At 45.1% G+C, this 22,492-nt stretch overlaps 1 pseudogene; it reads left to right on the plus strand.

Moving 5' to 3' along the window:
* Positions 1-554: 554 nt before the first annotated feature.
* LOC100071049 (coiled-coil domain-containing protein 112-like) lies at positions 555-3,680 on the plus strand (annotated as a pseudogene).
* The last annotated feature ends 18,812 nt before the right edge of the window (positions 3,681-22,492 follow it).

Consider the following 22,492-nt stretch of genomic DNA (forward strand, 5'->3'; position numbering starts at 1 on the left):
AATTCATAGAGTCAGGTGAAAAGAGAAGCATGAACGAACTGAGAGGGGGCTACTGACACAACACACAAACTTTTCCCAGTGTACCATCCCCTGCTCCATGTGGACTGGGGGCCTGCTGTGTTGCAGAAGGTGGGCCTTGCAGAAGCAAATCCCAGGGACTGTGAGAAGTCATGGTAATAAATCTGGATCCAGAGTGCCAGTCCAACATGTTGACCTGAGGTTCTTAAGAAGAGTGCATTTGCCTTGTGCATCTGAAGAAAGCAGGGGCACATCTTTCTACATGGGTCAAGTTCTTCACCTCCCCTGCCCCCAACGATAGATGATTTAAAATACTATTTTATATCAAAACACATACATGATGAAGTATAATTTTAAATTTTCATAGATTTTTAAAATGGAGATAAGAATTCAAAGAAATCTTGTGCTTGTAGTAATTGGCCATCCCTCCAACTAATGGTATGCATCTACCTGCCTTTGACTTAAGGATACTTATATGAGCGTGCTTAAAAAGAATGGAAAGACACCAAGAAAGTGTGTATCTGCATGGAGTCAGAATGGACAGGCAAAGCACAAGCTCGGGAAGCCTGGTGCGACTCCAAAGACCAAGGCTGAAATCCATGCGAGGCTGCATAAAGTTGCCTTCCCATTCCCTCCATGCCTCCTTTCTTTCCATAGAACTAGAGCAGAAAATCATTGCGTTTCAGGGTTCAGAGAGATTTTTTAGGACCAGCAAATCCAATCTTCTTATTACATAAAAATTCTACAAGAGTCTTAAAAAGTGGTTTTCAAATGTTTTCTGGAATAATTTCTATGACAGGAAACTCATTACTCTGTAAGGAAGCTCTTTCTACCTTACAAGAATGTGAATTGTTTAGGAAGTGCAGGCTCGGTATGAACATTGACTTCTAGGGTCAGAGAGTAAGCAGGAATGTTGGCCTCAGAAGTCCATTTATCCTGACTTTTCATTCAGTGCTCTTTTCATGAAACTCCAGTGGAAATAGCTGACTATGAATTGGTCTAAAGGAAACTGGCTTGGCAGAACTCTGGAGGGGAAGTCCTAATTCAAGCCAGGGGAAAGAGAACAAATGACATCAAGGGAAGTTGTGAAACCTAATCCAGTAGAGAAGTGTGCAGAGCTCCTGACTACCTCCTAAGACTGGGACAGAAAGTTCTTGGTCCACTTTTGGGTCATAGGGCTTGTTTACTAGCGAATATTTCCTCCTTTGTTCCTCATCCTCCTCTCCTGGGTTCCAGAGCTTGCAGGTGGCCCAGACATACGCTATTAGCACACAGGGGAAAATATTTAAAAGCTATTGTCCTATTTTTGAATGAAACAAATTAAAGAACTTATAATAAATCACAAGTGATTCTACAAAAAAATCACAGTGATTCTGTAATTATCCTCAATCCTAGCGAGTCAATAACACGTCACTTTCAAAAAAACAAAAAATCTTAGGACATTATTTCAAAGTGATACAAACATTTCACTTGTAATTAAGCAACAGATTCTTCTCTCTAATCAAGTGCAGAGCTTCTGTAAAGACTTTATTTGTATTTTGTACATTCTTTTCACAGTATCCACCACTCTAGGATATCACCACTCCCCTTTAGTGCCTTATGAACTGAAAATCTATAAAAAGGATATGCTATGTATGAAAGCCAACCACATCTGGGGGTCAGGGCCTGACATTCAGCTCCTGCTCACCAGCCCCTAAAGTGAAAGCTTACTGTGGACGTTTCTGGTCCACCGATGCGCATGGAGTTCTCAGTCACTATTTCTCATGAGAGACCTGTGAAGGAAATCATCCTATTCCTACAATAGCAGAAGAAACTCTAGTGACCCAAACTTGTTTTAAGCATGACTGAACATCCAAGGATAATGAGGCGCATGAGAAATGCCAGCAGCATTAGAAAGAATAAGCAAGGCCAACATATAGAAAAACCGACTCGAGGAGCTAGAGATAACAATCTGGGTCGTAAACTATTCCCGGTCTACATCTAACAAGTTCCATCAGTACAACAGCCTTGTGGGGCAGGTGCTGTACCACCCCGTTCTGCAGATGAAGGCAGTAAGGCAGTCCACCCGCCTCTCCCTCCCGCACGCTCACAGGCCCAGCCCCAAGTGCGGGGGACCATCTCCTGGTTCTGCAGTGCCCCCTGCACAAACACCTAGGCTGCCTGACCAGAGTGGCCCCAGTGATTCTGTGAAAAAAGTTGGTTGTGGCACAGAATGATGGCTATTTTTCTACTTCAGCCAGAATTCAACCTTTTCAGCTTCAAAACTGGAAGCAGAAAGCTAGTTGGACTAAGAAAGCAAAGTTCATACATACAGCAGGAAAATTTTAAAATCAAGTTATTAACAGACAAAGATGAACACAGTCATTTCCACAATCAAAAAAAAAAAGACTTCAGAATTGAGCACAGTGTGGTGGAAGAAGTGAAAAATAAATCATCAGCAGGAAAATAGAAAGAGCAAAAATCCAGCAGCAATTGGCCAAAATACACGATGTAGAGACTTCAGCATCAGTTAAAAGAAGTGACGCGTACATCTGATTTTGTTGAAAAACTCAGAGAAATAACAGAAACAACAGAGAACACCATGAACACTTTAAATAAGAGCAGAGGTTGACATATAAAGAGCTTATTAAAGAAGAGAAAGCAACTAATAATGAGTCGAGTGCCATATCCAGAAAAACTGACACATGGGCTTTGAGTCCCTCAGAAACACAGAGAGCTTTCAGAGCAACGTCCAGTGAAGCTCCTGCAGTCATCACGTCCTCTTCCAGAAGAAATGGTAGATTCTGGAAAACTCTTTCAGCAAATGGGGGGTGGGGGGCAGGTGAGGGGTGGACGACAAAGACATGGGGTGGTTATGATCACCAGACCTTTGTAAAAGTGAGAAACAAACACAGACAGATGCTAACACTTACCGGAGAAATTCTAGAACATCAGCCCGGAAGAACACAGGATGAGGTGCATGAGACACTGTATAAAATTTCTGACTCTACAAGAAAGACAGAAGAGTCTACTCAGAATTGGAAAACTAAAAGCAGCAAAAAAGGAGGAAAATTTCAAGTTAAGGACAGAGGATATGCTTACACTTCTTCACAATAAAACAAGATGATGATCAAAAATAAAAAGAGAAAAAAGAAGAAACAGAGACTGCCAGCAGAAGCTTGGAAAACCAGAAAGTATACAAATGTCAATGAAATATCTTTCTTACATTTTAAAGAAGTTAAAAGAGGAGGAAGAGAAAAAGGAGCAGAAAGAGCACCAACGCCAGTTTAGACTAAAATTACTTTAGAAAGTTATACCCAGGAGAAGAAAAAATTGGAAGGACTTTTGAGGCTTGAAAAGGAGATAAGGGAAAAGGCAGAAAAGAAGGAAAAAAAGGAAAACTGCTGCTGATAAAATTTCCAGGTGTCAAGAAAGAGATTTACACAAACTTGAATGGAAAATGCTAAATAGACAGGCAAAGCAAAATGAAAAGGCAGAAAAACAAAGAGGACTGGAAAAATCAAGAGTGAAAACACATTCGTAGAGATCCCTGTGGGCTTTACAAACTTATCAAAGGTTGGAGAGAGCGGACCACAGATACGGGGGGACCGTCAAATTCTGGCCACCTGTACAAATTCCACCTGGCGTGACTCCAACCTGGAGACAAGGAGACTAGAGAAGAACATGAGATCATGAAACTGCTATTGTTAGCACACTGGGTTACCGTGGGAAGTACAGTGACTCACCATGTTCTTTAAATATCACTAGCCTAATCAGTTGATTATTAATTGTGCCGTACGTGAATTGACAGGTGTGAAGTTCCACACTGACACTGCCATTAGTATTTCCTGTTTATACCAAGAGGGTATTAGTTTATATGTTGGCCTATTACTGATATAAAGCTATTGAAATAAGACTATGTTGCAAACATTATTTCATTTAATGCACTGAAGATTTTTTTTTATGGCATAACAAAATTAATTGGGACAATTTTAGAGCACCATTTTTTAAAACCAAAATTCGCAACTTTTAGAACTTGGAGGTAAGTTAGCTTCAGCAACAAAAATGTAGGTTTTTCTTTTAGAGTTATAAAGTAAGTTAATGCTTTTTCTAAGTTTAACTTGGTAGTTTGGCAATTACTGCATTTTTCTACAGCAAGCATTTTGTATTTGCTGATGAAATGAAAAAGAAAAGAAGCTAAAGTACAGACAAGCTCCCCAAGGACACTGAGCGGTACAGAGCTGACCCAGACCAGCCGGCCGGGTCTGGGGCTCATCTTCCCCACCTTGCAGGCAGCCTCCTCTGCAGGGGACTGCAAAAGTCTAGCTTGTGCTCTCATGGACCCCAAGGAGGTACCACAGCCTGAAACAAGAACAGGATGCTCTGAGAAAGGCACGGACAGACCAGCAGAGCCCCTGGGCGCTAAAAACCTGCAGGAGGAAGTAAACCCAGACGCTCCCCTGCAGCTCCTGGTAGCGGTAGGTGGGATTCCACTGGTGCCCCCAGATCTGAGCACCCCTGGACGCAGAGACGGAGTTCCCGCGGCTGTGGGGTTGTCCTGGGCACGGCCTGCAGGACAACCACCTGTGGACACGACCCCCAGGGTGCCCACTGTACCTCGTGCTGGTCCCCGCAGGGCCGAGGAGCTCTGGTGCCACTGACTGTCCCTGTGATGGGGTGGAAGAGTCCCCTCACTGCACATCCCACATGCAGCCACTGTGGAGTGACCTTCTGCTCCAGTCTGCACACTGCAGGACCACCCAGCCTGGGAGACACTGGCCTTCCTAGAGCCGACCCTGGCTCCACCTCGGCCTTAGCCTGGGCCCACTGTCCCTGGCCAAGGAGCCACGCCAGGTACCCGGCCCCTGGTCTGTCCCTGGCCCCGCCCTCCCCTAAGCTCCACCCCCCAGCCCTGCCCCAGCCCCGCCCCAGCCCCACCCTCCCCTAAGCCCCACCCTCCCCTAAGCCCCACCCCAGCCCCACCCTCCCCTAAGCCCCGCCTGGCCCCACCCTGCCCCTCAGTCCCATACTGGCCCCCCCCCACCCCAGTCCCACTCCCCAGCCCCACCCCTGGCCTGCCCTCAGCTGCCCTTGGCCCTGCCCCCGGCCCGCTCTGTCCGCCCGCCCCAGAGCTTCTACCTCAGGGCGACTCAGGGGCCTGCACGTCCTCAGGAAGCACTCGTTCCAAGCGAGCCTGGTCTCGCGGGATCCCACCTAGGCTGCGCAGGGGGTGCTGGGAGGACACGCGTGGTGCCGGTGTGCCCCGCCACTTCCCACACTCCCGTCCGTAAGGAGTCAGCTTCCCGCCTCCTGTCGGGCAACCCCTGATGATCGGGACGGGACGCCTGGGCCTCCCCTCCGCCCGCCAGAGGCCCGGTGCAGGGGCACGCACCTGGGCAGGTGCGGAGGTTCCTACCCGACCGGAAGGCTGTGTGGGAGGGGAGGGACCCTGAGCCAGGAAGGGAGGACTGCGCATGCTCAGGCTCTAGCCGGCGGCAGCCTTCCAGGAAGGCCTGGCACGTGTTCCAAAGATGAGGAAAGAAGGCCATCTCCTAGACTTGTCGGCTTGGCATTTCAGATCACGAAGAAAGACAGGCCTGTAAGAGCTTCAGCTGAAGAAAACACTATTTCATTACAAAGGAACGAGAATCCGTCTGGCATTAGGAACCGTGGAGGCTAGAAGACAGGGAAGCGATGCCTTCAAAGACTATGACCAGCCGAACTCCCAGCCAAGGGTGAAAGCAAAACAAAACAAAAATCCAGACAGGCAGGAATCAGATGGTTCACCCCCATGCACGTCTTTTTAGTGGAAGTTACCTGAGACTGTACTCCAGGAAAACGAAGGCATATCCAAGGAAAAGAAAGACAGGCTCTGGAGACAGTGATCTCAACGTGGGAGGACAAGAAAGAGAAGTTCTAGGATAACAGGGATGCGGAAGACTGGAGACGAAGCCAGGCAGCGTGGAACAGGAGAATGGAGATCTGGGGAGACGGGGAGCTGCACGGCCGGTGTGATGTGGAGTCTGAAAATGTGAAGGAGGTGATCGAGGCAAATGATGCAAGAAAGCCAAAAAGCAAGTCAATATTTTAGGTGAAAATATATAAGGAAGTCATTATTTAGAAACGAAGGAAATTGTAATGTTGCATGATTTTACGTAATTGGGGGAGTACAAGAAAAGTTAATCCATTTGAAGTTCAGGCTTGGAGTTGTCCAGCAGCGGCACAGGAGTCCTGTAATTGGAGAAAGAAGTATAACTCCAGACCTCTGTTTGGCTCAACTGTGAACAATATTTACAGAGTAATAGTGATATAATGCTGTTTGTTGGTGCCATCTTTTAGCATGAATCTGTATGTGAAGCAACAGACATCTGGTTAGTGTAGAAGCTTAAAAGTGTAATGTTCAAGAGTAGTTGGTGCAAGAGAGGAGGTGGAACGGGAGGGGACAGGACTGTTCACATTCTTACGTTACAGAATGAGGAGGTAAGGAATACTGTTGAAGGTTGATGGAAAAAATTAGAGATTAATTCTTGTTACTTAAAGTCACAAAGTTAACTGATAGCAAAAAGTGATACAAATGGTAGATACTACCAGATGAAGAGAAGGAGATATTTTCACGTTTTACATTGGGAAATCGGTAGACATTTTCCTTAATGTGATAACTCATGAAATAGAAATACATACTACTATTTAGTCGTGGAGATAACCAACATAAATAAAGAGGTGCTTCAGATCTGTGAGGCTCTGGGTGAGGAAGACTTGTGCAGGGGAGCACAGAATTTTCTTCGTGAACTTTCTGAACTCTGATTTATTTCGTGTGCAGGTCTCAATTTTATAAAAGTAAATACAAAATTATTTTTAAAACTATCAGCATAAAGATGGCAAATTAAACCACAAGAATCAATTAAATTCCTTTGAGAGAGAGTGCAATGAGGAGTGAAGAGAGAGACCCAGGATAGACTCCCACTCCATGTCGAAAGTTAAAAGGTAGGCAGGCACGGCAGTAAGGACGCAGTGGAGGCGCAACAAGGAAGGCAGGGGAGCAAAAGAGGAGGATGTGTGAGGAAGCCAGGAGAGAAGGTGAGCTCGACTGTACCAAATGCTGCTAAGGTCAAGCCAGATAAGGACTGGAGGGTCCTTTGGGTTTGGTGACATGGAGAAGATTGATGGGAGCCCTAGGCAGAGAACAAGATGTTGACAAGGAGGGTGAGACACAGTAGCAGCAGGTTTAGGTGATGCCGAAGTTTGAGGGTGAAAGACAGGAAAGTAGGAAGTTAGCTGCCAAACAGTGACATAGGATCAAAGAACCATTTTGTAGTCATCTTGTGTAGAAAGAGATGGACATGTTCAAATGCTGATGAGAAGGTGGCAGTGGTTGGGCCTGGCCCCATCCATGGCCGAGTGGTTAAGTTGTGAGCTCTGCTTTGGCAGCCCAGGGTTTCGCCACTTCGGATCCTGGACACAGACATGGCACTGCTCATCAAGCCATGCTGAGGTGACGTTCCACATAGCACAACCAGAACAACCTACAATGGGAATACACAACTATGTGCTGGGGGGCTTTGTGGAGGAGAATGGGGAGGGGGAGGAAGAGGGGGAGGAGGAGGAGGAGAAGAAAAAAGATGGGCAACAGATGTTAGGTGCCAATCTTTAGGAAAGTGGCAGTAGAGAGCGAGAGGCTGAAGATGGAAGGACATGGGAGGGTGGACTCCAGAGACCAGTGAGGGATTCCACAGAAGGGGGCACTTCCTCCTCTGCAGCAGGAGGAAGGACGGGGCAGTTCATGCATAATTATGGTAGGATGTGTGGCGGGCAGGTGGGAATTTGGAGTTCCTGTCTGGCAGCTTCTCATTCCTCTGTGAAGGAAGATGCCTGCCATGTCTGCTGAAAGAGAGCAAGCCATGGATGGACTGGAACTAAGTTCATTGTGTGATTTTCTCCAGCACTCAGTGATCCAGGGCAGAGACAAGGCAGGTGGAGAGCTGGGTTCATCCAAGACTGGGGTTTTGCCAGGTGGGTGCAAGAGGTGAATAGGTATTTTCTAGGAGCACAAGGGGAGGAAGGCAGAGGCAGGCCAATTAGCAAAAAGTTTATTAGTCAAAAGCTAATTCTGCAAATAGTGAAAATAATTTTAATTATGTAATAAACTTTTCTCTTTTAATGCAAAGCAGGAGACAAAAGGGTGGTAAGGTGCAATGTGAATAACCAGTCCAACCCAAATCATGTTTACATTCAGGATTTATTGACGTAACTTGGGCTAGAGGGAAGCCCTGAATGCCCCTTCTGAAGCCAGGCAATTGAGAATTCCAGAATGTAGGGGTTCTCTCCTACTCAAACTCGATCTTAGTGGGCAATAGAGAAACATCTTAGAAAAATAGGCCCAGACATCAAATAAATGGCCCGAAAAAGCCTCGTGCTTAGAGGCCAGTTCAGGCAGGGAAGCATTTGATTGAGGATGGCTATGGAACTACTTACTCCCTTGTGGTGGGAAAGATGCATGAGAACCTGGTTATTCTGGAAGAGGATTCTCCTGGAGGCAGCCAACCAGGCGCTGTGCTTTCCTGGCCTCAGCGCAGCTCAGCTTTTCTGGAATAGTCTTTTGGCAGCTCGGGTCCATCCACAGGCATTGGTGGGATTTAGATGATGGTGCTGGCTCAGAAGAGGGCCCTGCCAGGTGATGGTGAACTTCAGTCCAAAGTCACTATCGTTTTGCAATGATTCCAAGAGCTGCTTTTGACTCCGGTCAAAAGAAGATCTGGCAGTCAGAATTTTATGGCTTGGAAAAAAAGAGCTACCCATATTGAGGTATGTTGGGGGATACAGGGCACTTCTGAAGGAGATTGAGATGTGCAGTGGCCCCTGCTGCTATATACTCTGTAAAAAGGTCCTGATCAAAGGCTGTTGTTAGAGACCGATTCTAGCCTCCTCTCTGTTGACTGCTATTGCCTGCAAGCTCAGAAGCACCCTTTGGCAAAATACTGACACGTGCTTTTTCTGCTAGAGGTGAGGCCAAGAGGAGGAGGAAAGAGGGCCCCGAACCTGAGTCTGAGTGACCCTGACAGAACTCCCAGAGAACAATGAGTGGCAGCTTTACCTTTGAGCTTGGTGGATAGTAGGATGATGGCTGGGTAACCGACCGTGTCCTCGTTCCTTTGCACTCCCAGTGACCCAGAGAGATGCATGTTCCTTTGTTCGCTCCTTTGTTCATTTATTCATTTGAACATTTGTGTAGGATTTTTATGTGCCATGTGCTGTGGTAGAAACCAGAAATGGAAAATGTAATAAAGACAAGACCCTTCTTCATGAGCGCTCAGGGTCTGTTTCCTTTCTTCTGAACACGGCACTTTCTCTTGTTCTCCTTTGAGACTTTTATCTCCCTTCGCTCTGAACTACAGTTATTTATTTAATTTTCATCTGTTCTCAGAGGCTTTTGACCAGAATTTGCAAAATGGCTATGGTGGGCACTATGAGCTACAGATGTGTTTTTTCCTTTTACCTCACATAGAAATTAAACAAAAAATAGAACAATCTAGAATCAGTAGCCACATATAAAATTTAGAAGACTTCACATAAAAATCTGGATTTCTGAGTTTTCTTAAAATATCGGAAGATCTGCGACACTGGGTGCACCTGCCTGGGGCTGCGCACAGCGCTTTCCAGTACGCCCTAGTCGCCACCCAATGGCTTTATCTACCTGTCGAGCCTTTTTTTGCCTCTGGAAATCTTGAGACTGCTAGGAAAATATGATTGCAGGTTATGTGGGAGTCAATAATAACCTGGACGGCTCCAAGTGGTGGCTGGAAAAAAATAAGAAAGGAAGAACACAAGAAAGAAAGTATAAAGGAAGGATTTTTGAGATTTAGTGAACAATGCAACTTGGCTTGACAGGAGTAGGAGTTGTGACCCTAAATGGCCAGGGGAGTGGTGGTGTTTACAGGAGGCATGGCTGGTAGCCAGTCAGGTGCCCTTTACCAGATGGTGCATGCATCCCGCAGCTGCTTTCAGAGTTGACTGGTAATTACTCCCAGTTTCCCCCTTCTCCAGCAAATTGCCATCCACTGAAGAATGGGGCATAAACACTGAGCTTACCCAGAGTACTCTCTGGGGAGGCAGCAGCCCACGGTCAATGATTAATGGACATGGATGTGCAAAAGGCCGTCCTTCTTGCCTCAAGTGGGACCAACTCGGGGTACAATTTATGCTCCAGAGCTCCCATGGATCAGGCTTAAGCCAGACCCCAGTGGGCCCCACAGCCTGGTTTGGCTCATTCCCCTGCCCCGTCTTGCCTACCTCACTCCTTTGATCCTGAGAGCACTTCCTCAATAAATCATGAACACCAGCATCTCAATAAATCCTGTGTTTCTTGGGAACCGAGCCTTACACAGTGCTTCTAACAGACTTGGGAAATGGCTGATGGTGGGGAGATAAGATCCAGGAGCTCTTCTCTGTGGGGTTCTTTCATAATCAGGGTTTTATCCCTCGCTCAGCAGCACAGGGCCTGGTATCTGCAAAGTGTGCAGTGAATGTTGTTTGTCAAATGAGTTTGATTTTGGAGTCTGCTGAGTTTGAGGAAACAGTAGGACATCCCGTGTGAGATGTGGACATCGGCACAGGATAGAGGTTGTGGCTGGATGTTTAGGTCTTTTACAGGGAAAGAAACAATTCAAGAAACAGGCAGTAATTAGTATCAAGGGCAAATAAAACCTTGATTCTTTTCGATGTAAAGCAGCAGCATTTGTCTTTAGCTCAATTAGTACATAACTCCAATTAGTCTAGGTCAATGCTTTACAGTCCTTTAGTAACGTTGAGGCAAAATTCCAATTAGTGAGTTTTGCTCGTTGCCAGTAAGTAGGTCTAGTGGAAAAGATTAGCTTCGATGGGCGAGTATTGACGGATTTTATGTCTTCTGTGTTCTATTGCCGAATAATTGAGTGAGCCACCTGAGAATCTTTTAGAAGAAGGGAGTGTGCAAAATAAATGTTTATTGTACTTACACTTAAGAGATTTGTGTCTATCTCTCTTCCTTAAACTGATTACATTTTTTAAAAAATAGAAATTTTAAAAAGCAGACAAAAGGATTCAGATGTCCCAAAGGTCACCCTGTCTTTTTAAGTGCAGGTCTCCAGGATCCCAAGGAAGATGGTTTTGAATGCTCTAAATCTTGGTTGCCTAATTTCATCCCGTAAACTATAATTATAGCTCTTTATAACATGCTAAATAATTCCTCCCCTACTGGATGTTTACACCTCTCAAATATTTATAGACTGTCATCATTCCTTAGTCATCTCTTCGCAAAGTTGCACATGTTTTGTCCCTATAATATTTTTCATAAATCAGTTTCCTCCGTACGAAGCTGCTTTTCTTAGTTCTCCATTAGGTTTCTCTCCATCTTTCTGATACAGTGCTAATCAAAGATAATGAGATATTTCAGGTGCAGTTTATCTTAAGGTTGTTTGAGAGGATTTAAAATTTCCTCACCTGGCTTAGAGTCCCTGACATATATAGCTCAGAATAGTGCTGACTTTATCAGTGCTTTTATCATTTTACTTTGAAAATTCATAACTAATTTCCCATGTAATGGCATTCAAAAATCTTTATCTCATAACTATTTCTTCCCTGATGATGGAATATGCAGTCACTAAATGAGTTCAGAATATATTTCTGTAATTTGCTTCTTATTATGCAATATTGAATCACATTTCTTGGTTCTTTATATCCATAAACTATTAGTATTTCTCAGTGACCTTCCAAATCAGTAATATCTGGAAACTTAAAAAATATTATTTTCATTCTACATGTTCAGAGAGATATTAAATTCTTTCTTGCAACTGCATTTTTAGTCTTTCAACATGAATACTTCCTTCCAATAATGTTTCAGTTGACCTGGCGGTGCCATTATGATGACAATTTATAAGGACAGTTGCTTTTGCTTACTGTGTCATGGGCATCCCACTGATGGGTCACTATACATCTACCCTGTCCAGTCAGGAAAACAGAAACCGCTCTAGGTATTTCAAATGGAGGGACATTTCATACATGGAAGTGGTTTCAACAGTGTTGGAAGGCCTGATGGGGCAAAAGGCACAAAGTGGGGTAACAGACATATAAAAATAGCATGAAATGCTCAATATTTTCTTCCTCAAGTAACGTCGTTTCTCAACAACCACTTCCTGTGTTTATGTATTTCAAATTTTAAAACATTTTCATATCCCTTTTTAGTTTAAAAGTCTCATATGGCTTCCACGTGCCAGAAGGGGTAATAAAGTGGGGTGGCCCCTGAAGGTCCCGCTCTATCCAACCCCACTCTACTCTTCTGCCCTCAGCTCTCTTCACTCAGCCGCATGAGCCCTATGCTCCACAACGTGTGATGAGTTCTCTGTGAAGCCTTTGGAGGAGTCCCCGCAGAATTAATTGCTCCCTCCTCCCAGTACTTGCTGCCTTAACTTGTATCTCTACGATGGCACTTGTTTCACTCAGAGCTTTAACGTTATTTGTGTACAGTGCTGTGTCTGTCTCATGCATCATTGTGTGAGCTTGTTTCTTCCCTGCCCAGTGCCTCACAGGAGAAGTACTGAATAAATAACACTTGAAGAGTGGCACCTCCAGAGTTTCTACTTAGACAGGGTTTGGGGTGTAGTCCAGATGGAGAGAGAGTTGGAAACTAAGAGGTTTGTTCTGACGCTGCGTTGGCAGAGCAAGCTCATGGCATTCACTTAGATTGCTTATTGGGGTTGGCTCTGGTGGCAGATTGTGGGGGGTATGGGCCTCTGTGCACCCCTTGGTGCTGAAAGCAATCAGGGAGGAGGGGCGTGAGGACATTCAGGTCCAGAGCAGTGAGATGACCTGCAGAAGTCACCCGGGGTTAGAATCTGGGGCTCCAGTTTTCACTCATGGTTTTGTTCCCATGATTCCCATGATTCATTTTGCTCTGGGTGTTTCCCTTAACACTTACTTCTTGACTCATATTGACATCAGACAGAGCAGATGACATTTTTCTACCCTCATGAAATCTGTTTGAAAAATAGAATCACCTTCTCCTACTCTGACCCCATAGCCATCAGTGTCCAGTCAGGAAAACAGAAACCACTCTAGGGATTCCAAACAGAGGCGCATTTCATGCAAGGAATTGGTTTCAACAGTGTTGGAAGGCCCAATGGGGCAAAAGGCACAAGGTGGGGTAACACAGAGTCAGTGACTAGGGGAAGTCACTATCAGCCCCGGCTGGAGGGACACAGGGAGGAGGTGATGTTGCCAGACCCAGGGGGATGCCTACAGTGGACACTGCTGGAGGCCAGAAGCCACACCGCTGCCAAACTCGTTGTCATCACTGCTGCAGCTGCTGAAAGCTTTGTGGCTGCATTTTGCTGCTGGAACTCTGGACAGGGCTGGAGTTGCCGCAGCCAGCAACAGTCCACACGGCCAGAAGGCATTGAAGCCTGAGCCTGCCCACTGCCGTCAGAAACAGGAATTTTTAGCAAAGAAAGTAAATTTTTCCTTTTCCTTCAGCTTTCCAATCTCCTGCCAGTGTCTCTTTATGGAAGAACTCTCCAGAAGTCATCTGGCTGAGAAATCTGGGGAGTTTAATTTTCAGTGTTTCAGGGCCAGAATATGAAAAGATAGAAAGGAATCCAAGAGAAAAATGGACACATGAGTATTGCATTCCCCTAGCCCACCAAATCCTTGGCATAATTCTAATGCTCTACTTTCTCCACTCACAAAATAATGACAGCAGGTTAGGTTTAAATAGTAATGTGTATTAAACTTTATAACCTGGTAAAGGTAGTTTTAGCCTGTACAGAATTTGTGGATATTTCTTTAGATGATTGTTTCCTATGCTGTATTCTAGAGGACGGAAAGGGTCTGTTGGTCAAATGAGTTTGAGAAACTCTGCACTTTAAGGCCCTCTCTTGGAATTTCACACTTCGTATTAGCACATTAAAGGCTCTGAGAAGTTCACTAGTCTCGAATAAAATTTGATATTTTTGACTCTGCAATTGGTATGCATTAGTGAAAAAAATGGTCACAGTCCCTGCCACCTGGACTTTATGAGGAAGAGGCAGAGAATAAAGTAAGCAGAGAACTGTGTGTGTGTCTGTGAGTGTAACTTAGATAGGTGTTGTGAATGAAACCAATAGGATGCAGTGATAGAGAATATTATACAGGGGGGTGGACCTCATTCGATAGCATGGTCAGGGGCAGCTCTTCGAGGAAATGACATTCAAGCTGAGCCCTTAAAGAGCAGGTGGAATCAGCCATATACTCAGTGCTCCAATGCCGGCTACCACGAGCCCGCGTGCATCCCCGTCAGCAAACTGTTCTTGAACTGCCATGAGATCTGTTCAGAAATTGAGAATAAGCATTTGAAATATTTATAGTAATTTGATGGCTACCTTTATGTCTGTTAAATCTAAAAATGACATATTTCTTTAAACATTTTTTCTTGTAGTTGATTTTCACTGTATTTTACAAAGTATAGTTCCACGACAAATTGAGGGGGACAAAAGATCTGATCCCTTACCGCAGGTGATTTGAGAAGCTCTGCTCTAGCAGGAGTTGACTGTGGTTGCAAAAGCTCTGAAGAAGGAAAGAGGCGGCTGAGTTTGAGGAACTGACAGGAGGCTCATGACTGAGAGTGGAGCTGTTTGCAGAGCTCTGAGGGCAAAAAAAAAATACAGTGACTGGGTTTTATTCTAAGTACAGTGGGAAGCTGCTGAGGACTTTTAAACAACTTCAAGACACGTGATAGGCTTTAGACTTTTAAAATAATCATCCTAACTGCTGTATGAAGAATGAGTTGAAATAAAGTAAAGAGTGTAAACGGTGAACAGCTTTCAGCAGTTTCGGGGAGAGACGAGATGGCTGAGACGATGGCTATGGCGGGTGGAGTGGGTAACTGGGGAGAAGTGGAGGGGGGTTGGCACAAGGCTCCCTGACCAGTTGGAGGCAAATGGGAAGAGAGGGGTGGGGAGGGGGAACAAGAAGATGCCCAGGTTTCTGTGAAGAGAAGTCGCGGCTGGATACGCACATTCAGTATTTAGTTTTCGTAGCCATAGGGATCAGATGATATCGAGGAGAATGAAAGGAAAGTGTTGAGGGCCCAGGACTGAACCCTGAAGAGACTCTTCAGACTTTCCAAGGCCCTGGGGAACCTAGCTTGAAGAGAACGAATTACCTCAAGGGCGTGTTGATTCCTAGACACTCAGATTTGTGTTTAGAGATCTCTAACCTCAAATTCCGTTCAGTAATTCACTGAGCGCCTGTGCTACCTAAGAGGTCACGGAGAACACTGTAAGAGATGACAGCCGAGCGGGAGCGAGACCTTTAAGAGTTCACTGTCTGGGAGGGCATCTAAGATAGCTACCAAAGTACAAGACAAGTCTGACCAGTGCTGTAAGGGAATTATAGAGCAAATTAGGATCAGAGCAGAGGGAAAGCTGGAAAGCTTCCTGAGGAGGTGGCATTGAGCTGATCTTAAAGGAGGTCACATCAATGTGACTCAACAAAAAATAGATAATATGTATGTATATGTACGTAAACACGTACCTGTGTATATCCTAGTAACCCCATACAAGCACACAGTTTATATTTACTTCTACATCTGTCTATTTATGTATAATCTGTATATATATTAAATATACATAAATATAAATATGTATAAAATATTATTTTATATAGAATTAAATATATAATATATATATTAAAAGCTATGAGTCCATAGTTCCAATTCAATTCCAATCCAATAGCACAGGGTTTATTCTTTCTCTGATAGAAACCTGGCTCTTGGAATTTACAATGTATTTACCTTTTTGTTCAATCTTAGTGTGCATGCACAAGTAGGTCCAGAATTGCTAACTCATATCTCTGTGAGAAACACATTTACTAACCAGAATGTAGTATGTCTGTACAATCATTTTGTCTTTAGCCTTAATGGTATTTGATCAAAATACCGCTTTCTAAAGTGACTTGGGTGCGTTCTTTTCTTCCCCACCTGTGTTGTGTGGTGGTGGTATTGGGGTAGGATTCGGTTAGCAGCATTTGTTAGAGTGCGTATCCCATTTTGGGGTACTCCCACACCCTGGCATATTTTTGTGTACTTTACATAAAGTACTATCCATTCATTGTGGTGTGTAATTCTCTGGGTTGTGATGAATGCTTGGAGCCATGTGTCTGCCACCACAGTCATGCTACAGAGCAGGTCCATCACCCCCAAAGTTCCCTCGTGCTGCCCCTGTGGACAACCACACCCCCCCCCCCCAACTCCGGTCCCTGCCAACCAAGCATCTGTTTTCTGCCCCTATTTTGAACTTCTTATCAATGGAATCACATAACATATGGCCTTTTGGGTCTGGGTACTTTCACTTGGCAAAATCTGCTTGAGACTCATCAATGTTGTTTCAAGGATCAGTAGTTCAGTCCTTCTTATTGCTGAACAGTATTCCATTGTGCAGACGTGCCGTGCTTTGGTCCTCTGCTAACTGACTGAAAAACGTTTGGCTTGTTTCCAGTCTGGGATGATCATGAAAAGATATGATAAGCATTCATGTCTAGGCTTTTTCTGAGCACAACTTTCAGTTCTCTTGGGTAAATACCTAGGAGATTTTGAATTTTTTCCTCTTTGTGTTCCAGTTTGGGTGATTTCTATTGACAGTCATCGAGTTCACTGGCTCTGTCAAGTCTGTTGCAGTTTTCATCTCTTGCATTTCAGTTTGATTGATTCTTTGTATAGTTTCCATCCCTCTGCTGCAATTACCCGTCTGATCTTGCCTGTTGTCCTCCTCCGCCGGAGCTTTATCATGTTATGCAGAGGTATTTTAGGTTCCCTGTTGGGTAGTTCTGACATCTCTGCGTATCTGAGTCTGGTTCTGTCCCTTGCTTTATTTTTGAGAGAGTTGTTTTTTCTCCCCTTTTCCTATGCCTCGTAATTTTTGTTGAAAGCCAGACAGCTTGTTTGGGACAGTAGAGATGAGGAAAATAGATTGGATGCCTGGAGATGCATATGCCTGTGCTTCTGCTGGTACTTCGGTGTGTGAATTTGGTTAGGGGTTGGGCTGAGTCTGCGACACCCTCCCTCAGTGGTCACCCTCAGGGTGTCAGATTCCATCAGTGACAGCATGTTTCGTTGAGGGCTGGTTTGCTGGTGCTTTGTTCGCAACATCAGCTCCACCCTCAGCTTCAAGGCTTCCCTTTGCACTGCCCCTCGGAGTGGGTCTGTCTCCACCCGCTGCCCCTCTCCCTGCAACATCCACCCCTACTTGTCACCTGTGCTCAGCTGTGAGCCTGGGCCCGGGGACGGGGAGCTCTCTGCTGTCACAAGCCTCAGTCTCAGGCAGGCCTGTGTGTGGGGGTGTGGTCTTCTCTGTGCTCCTGTCTCTCCCTCCTCTGGAGTTGTGGTAGATTACCCAAGCAGCCTTCCAGAGCCTCAGCCAGGGTCAGGGTGACTGCTTCCTCCCAGTTGGCAGGGACTTCCCAGCTTTGCACCGAAAGTCCCTTGTCCCTCCTAGACGAACTGGAACGGGGGCTGGAAGATTATTTTGTTTCCCTCCTCAGCGGCCATGGGTTTTCACCTGTGTCCAAGGGTGACAACATTTGCTGCCCTCCTCCCTCACAGCTGAAGGCTCTTGTTCCATGGGAGATAAAGGAGAAGGTCCTAGTGGGGTTTCCTGCCCCTTCAGCAGAGGCTGCTAGTCTGCTCCTCAAGCCTCCAAGTCCAGGGGTGCTTTCTCAGGGCACTGGATGTGGGGTTCATGGAGAAGAGCCTGCAGGAAGGTGCAGACTCTCCTGTGCCTGCAGCTCCCGGGGGCTCCACGTTCTCCCACCAGCCCACATTGAGCCTCTACCACTTTGTTAGCTATTCTTGCTGAATTCTTCCACAAACAGTGTCCAGTTGTGTCTGCCCCAGGTAAGCAAGTGGCCATGTCTTGTCTCTCCTTGCAGATGCCTGTCTGTCCTTGGATTTGGGGCTAGTTGGTTATCCTATGACCTCAGCTCTCTGATGGGTTCAAGAAAAGTGATGAACTTGCAGTCTTCTTGACAGTTTTTGTCGAGTGATGAAGAAGTGACATTCTTTCAAGCTTTCTACATCCCTGAGCCAAATCTTTGATTTTTAACATTTGTACTAAAAAAAAATTGAATTGCACACACACAACACACACACACACTATACCTTCAGTTCATAGCTGCCCCGGGTTGGTGAGTATCCTCACCATTGGCCTGTGTTAGTTGAATGTCCAGTTTAGAGCAGGTGGGTTTGGTTGTAACTTCAATGGACTATCCTGAAAATGTGTCATTTCCATGTCTCTTTTACATGCAACCCAGGAATACCGTGGAAGTTTCTTTGGCTTCTAGGATGTCAGCCACCATATTGACATTCTGTCTCCCTGGTCATCAGGCCTTGTCTTTTCTTCACAAATTGAGTTCGTATTGTTTGCTCAGCTTTATTTTTGCTGCAGCAGATTAACTCAAGTGTATGCAATAAGTGCCATTGAATGTCTTACAGAGAGTAAGACATATTAAACACATAGAGTGCACACTGAGCTTTTATGGAAAATCCCGATGTCTTATCAGTTTGGGGCCCAAGGCTGTCATTCAGGTGATGTTTTGTGGTTTTCACCTGTGTGCAAGTTTCTGTGTTGGGAAGACTCCTACAAGCAGATTCACAGAAATCCTCTGCCCGTCGTATCACCTGCATTTCTCCACAATGGTATATAGTCACACGTTGCCTAATGATGGGGACATGTTCTGAGAAATGCATTGTAGGGCCTGGGCCTTGCTCACTCAGCAGAAACTACCAGTCCCATTGCAACCATGTGTCCTTCTGGCTCCCATCTGGGCAGGCAGCTCAGCTACTGGGATTTGTAACGATTTGGGCCTGGCCAGCCCGGATCCTCCCTTATCCCACGGGAAGAATATCACATCTTAGAGGGACGCAGAGCCCCTCCATGTGAGCCACTGTTCCTAGGAACGCTGCTGGTACCAAGGACAGCCCTCTGGCAAGCATACAGCCTTTGCTCCTCTGCCTGCTTAGTCAAGCTTCTCTCAGAGGGGCGGTTGTGGGTGCACACTTCCGTCCAGCTGGCCGCCACTGGACACTCCCGTTAAGTAGGACCCAGTAAACCTGTGTGTCTGGTTCGCAGTCTCCGGGTCATTTCTTTGGTCTCTCAGCACGATATCCTGCCTCCCTGGCCCCGGTGGGTTTGCGGCCTTACATGTGTCACTAAGCAAATTTGTCCTTCTGTGAACATCACAGAGAGTGCTTACACAAGCCTAGAGGGTACAGGGTACTGCAACCCAGGCTGTCTGGGGTAGCCTGTCACTCCTGGGCTACAAGCCTGCACAGCACGTTACTGTACTGAGTACTGTAGGCAACTGTAACACAGGGGTAGGTACTGTGTATCTGAACATATCTAAACATAGAAAAGGTACAGTAAAAATACCATGTAAAGGATAAAAAATGGTACATCTGTATAGGGCACTTACCACGAATGGAGCTTGCAGGACTGGACGTTGCTCTGAGTGTCAGTGAGAGAGCGTGAGTGAGTGTGAAGGCCTGGGACGTCAGTGTACACTACTGTAGACCATAGAAACATGGTATGCTTAGGCTACACAATTTATAAAGAATATTTTTCTTTCTACACTAATAAATTAGCCTTAGCTTATTATAACATTTTTACTTTATAAACTTTTTAATTTTTTAAAACGTTTGACATTGTATAGCAGTACAAAAATATTTTCTTTCTTTCTGTCCTTATTCTATAAGCTTTTTTCTGGTTTTGAAATTTTTATTTTGGGGCCGGCTTGGTGACATGGCGGTTGAATTCTCACGTTCCACTTCAGCGGCCCGGGGTTCGCCACTTTGGATCCCAGGTGCAGACATGGCACCACTTGGCAAAAGCCATGCTGTGGCAGGCGTCCCACATATAAAGTAGAGGAAGATGGGCATGGATGTTAGCTCAGGGCCAGTCTTCCTCAGCAAAAAGAGGAGGATTGGCAGCAGTTAGCTCAGGGCTAATCTTCCTCAAGAAAAATTTATTTTATTTTGTTTTTTTATTTTTTAAACTTTTTTATTAAAAACTAAGACATAAACACACACATTAGCCTAGGCCTACACAGGGTCAGGATCATCAGTATCACTGTCTTCTGCCTCCACATCTTGTCCCACTGGAAGGTCTCCAGGGGCAATGACGTGCACAGAGCTGTCATCTCCTTGATAACAGTGCCTTCTTCTGGAACACCTCCTGAAGGACCTGCCTGAGGCTCTTCTTGAGGAGGTGTCACTCTTCAGAAATATGTCCATGGTGGTTTGCTTGGTTTGTTTCTTTTTTCAATCGTAGATTTGCTTGTAAGCAGATAATGCACTGTGAAGATTCCTCTCTATTAATTAAAATCTTTCAGTATTGGGGTCCATGTTTTCAAACTTTTTAAGGAGCTTGGTGAGGTCTGCAAAAGCTTCTGCTAAACCCTTCCCTGTGAATTTTCTTGGGGTTTTTCTTCTTTTTCTTCTCTTGAAGTTTCCTTTTCTCTTGCCTCTTCAGCGATGCGTTCCTCTTCCAGTTTCAACAGCGCCTCGTTAGTCAACTCCTCGGGAACCAGCTCTGGGAGCTCCTCAGTGTGATCCGCATCCACACCCAGGGTAAAGTCGTTTGCCATCGCAGCCACAGCCTTGATGATTTCTGCAACCTCCTCACCCTTGGCAAATCCTTTGAAGTCATGGACAAACCTCTTGAGTGTCTTCTTCCAGATGTCATTCATATATTCCTTAGTGACATCACCCCAAGCCCAAGCAAGGTTCTTGATGCAGCCATAGATGTTGTGATCCTTCCAGAATTGCATCAGTGTCTTCCTCAGTTACAGCAATAGCCTGGGCAGGTGCTACTCAGGTGGTAGGCTTTAAAAGCTGCTAACTCCTTCATCTATTGCTTGCATCAAAGAGGTGGTGTTTGGAGGGAGAAGGACCACTTTGATATTGGGATGAAGACCACCAGTAAAAGGAGGATGTCTGGGAGCATTATCAGCAATAAGCAAAATTTTGAAAGGTATGTTATTCTCCAAACAGCACTTCTCCACTTTGCTGGCCAAGAAATTCAGGAGGCATCTTGGAAGAGGAGCTGGGCCATCCATGACTTCTTCTTGCCCCTGTATTACACCAGCAGTGCGTGCTCACTGACATGCTTGAAGGCCCTGGGGTTCTCCCTGTGCCACATCACAAAGGGTTTCAATTTGTAGACTGCAACATTGACCCCAAGGAAGACCCAAGGAAGGTTATCCCGTCCTCAAAAGCCCTGAAACCTGGCATTGACTTGGCCTCCTTGTGGATGAAAGTCCTTTCAGGCATCCGTTTCCAGAATAGGGAGGTTTCGTCCATAGTGAATATTTGCTCTGGCAAGGAATTTTCCTCCACAATCAGCTCATCTAGAGTTTCCAAAAATTCTTCAGCTGCTGTTGCATGAGCACTCGCAGACTCAGCACTTTCACATGATGTGATGAATAATGACTCCTGAATCGTTTAAACCACCCAGAGCTAGCGGTGAATTCAACATCGTAGTCACATACAGCCTTTTCTTTCAATACCACAAACTTCTTGCTTTGGTCATGATTGTCATGGTGCTGAGAGGGATATGCTTCTGTGCCTGGTCTTCAATCCAGGTCATCAGAAGTTTCCCCGTATCTGATGTAGGTCCTTCTCAAATTTCTATTAGTCTCGTTGGCTTCAATGAAGCAGATCCTTTAACAGCTTCCATCACTTCCAACAGCTTCCATCACTTTGTTCTTGTTCCTCAGGAGTGTAGCCCTGGTGGAACGGGACATGCCTGACTACTGAGCAATAACCATCACTGATTTTCCACCTTCATAGTCTTTAATCACTTTTAATTTTGTTTCTAGTTCAGTCACTCAATGTGACCTCTCATTGGAAACATTAGCAGTAGTTTTTGAACGCTTAGGAGCCATGATGAGCAAAACAACATGAGATTAAATCAAGCAGAGGAAAAAATGATGCAATCAAGACACACGGTAAACACGAGATGTATGAGGCTACTGCTGGCGTAACACTACGTAGTGTTTTACAGTAAACTTTATTTTAATAAGTAAAAAGAGTGCACTGTAAAATAACCATAAAAAGTATAGTATACTGAATACATAAACCAGAAACATAGTCCTTTATTACCATTATCAAGTGTTATGTACTGTACAGGCATACTTTGGAGATATTGCAAGTTAGGTTCTGGGCCACCACAGCAAAGCAAATATCACAATAAAGGGAGGCACGCAAGTTCCTCGGTTTCCCAGCGCATATAAAAGTTATGTTTACACTATACTGTAGTCTATTAAGTGTGCAATAGCATTATGTCGTAAAAAAACAATGTACATACCTTAATTAAAAAATCCTTTGTTGCTAAAAAATGCTAACCATCATCTGAGCCTTCAGCAAGTTATACTCTTTTATGCTGGTGGACAGTCTTGTAAAAAACATATCTTGGGGCCAGCCCAGTGGCGCAGGGGT

Source organism: Equus caballus, chromosome 20 (assembly GCF_041296265.1).
Source record: "Equus caballus isolate H_3958 breed thoroughbred chromosome 20, TB-T2T, whole genome shotgun sequence".
Classification (NCBI taxonomy): domain Eukaryota; kingdom Metazoa; phylum Chordata; class Mammalia; order Perissodactyla; family Equidae; genus Equus; species Equus caballus.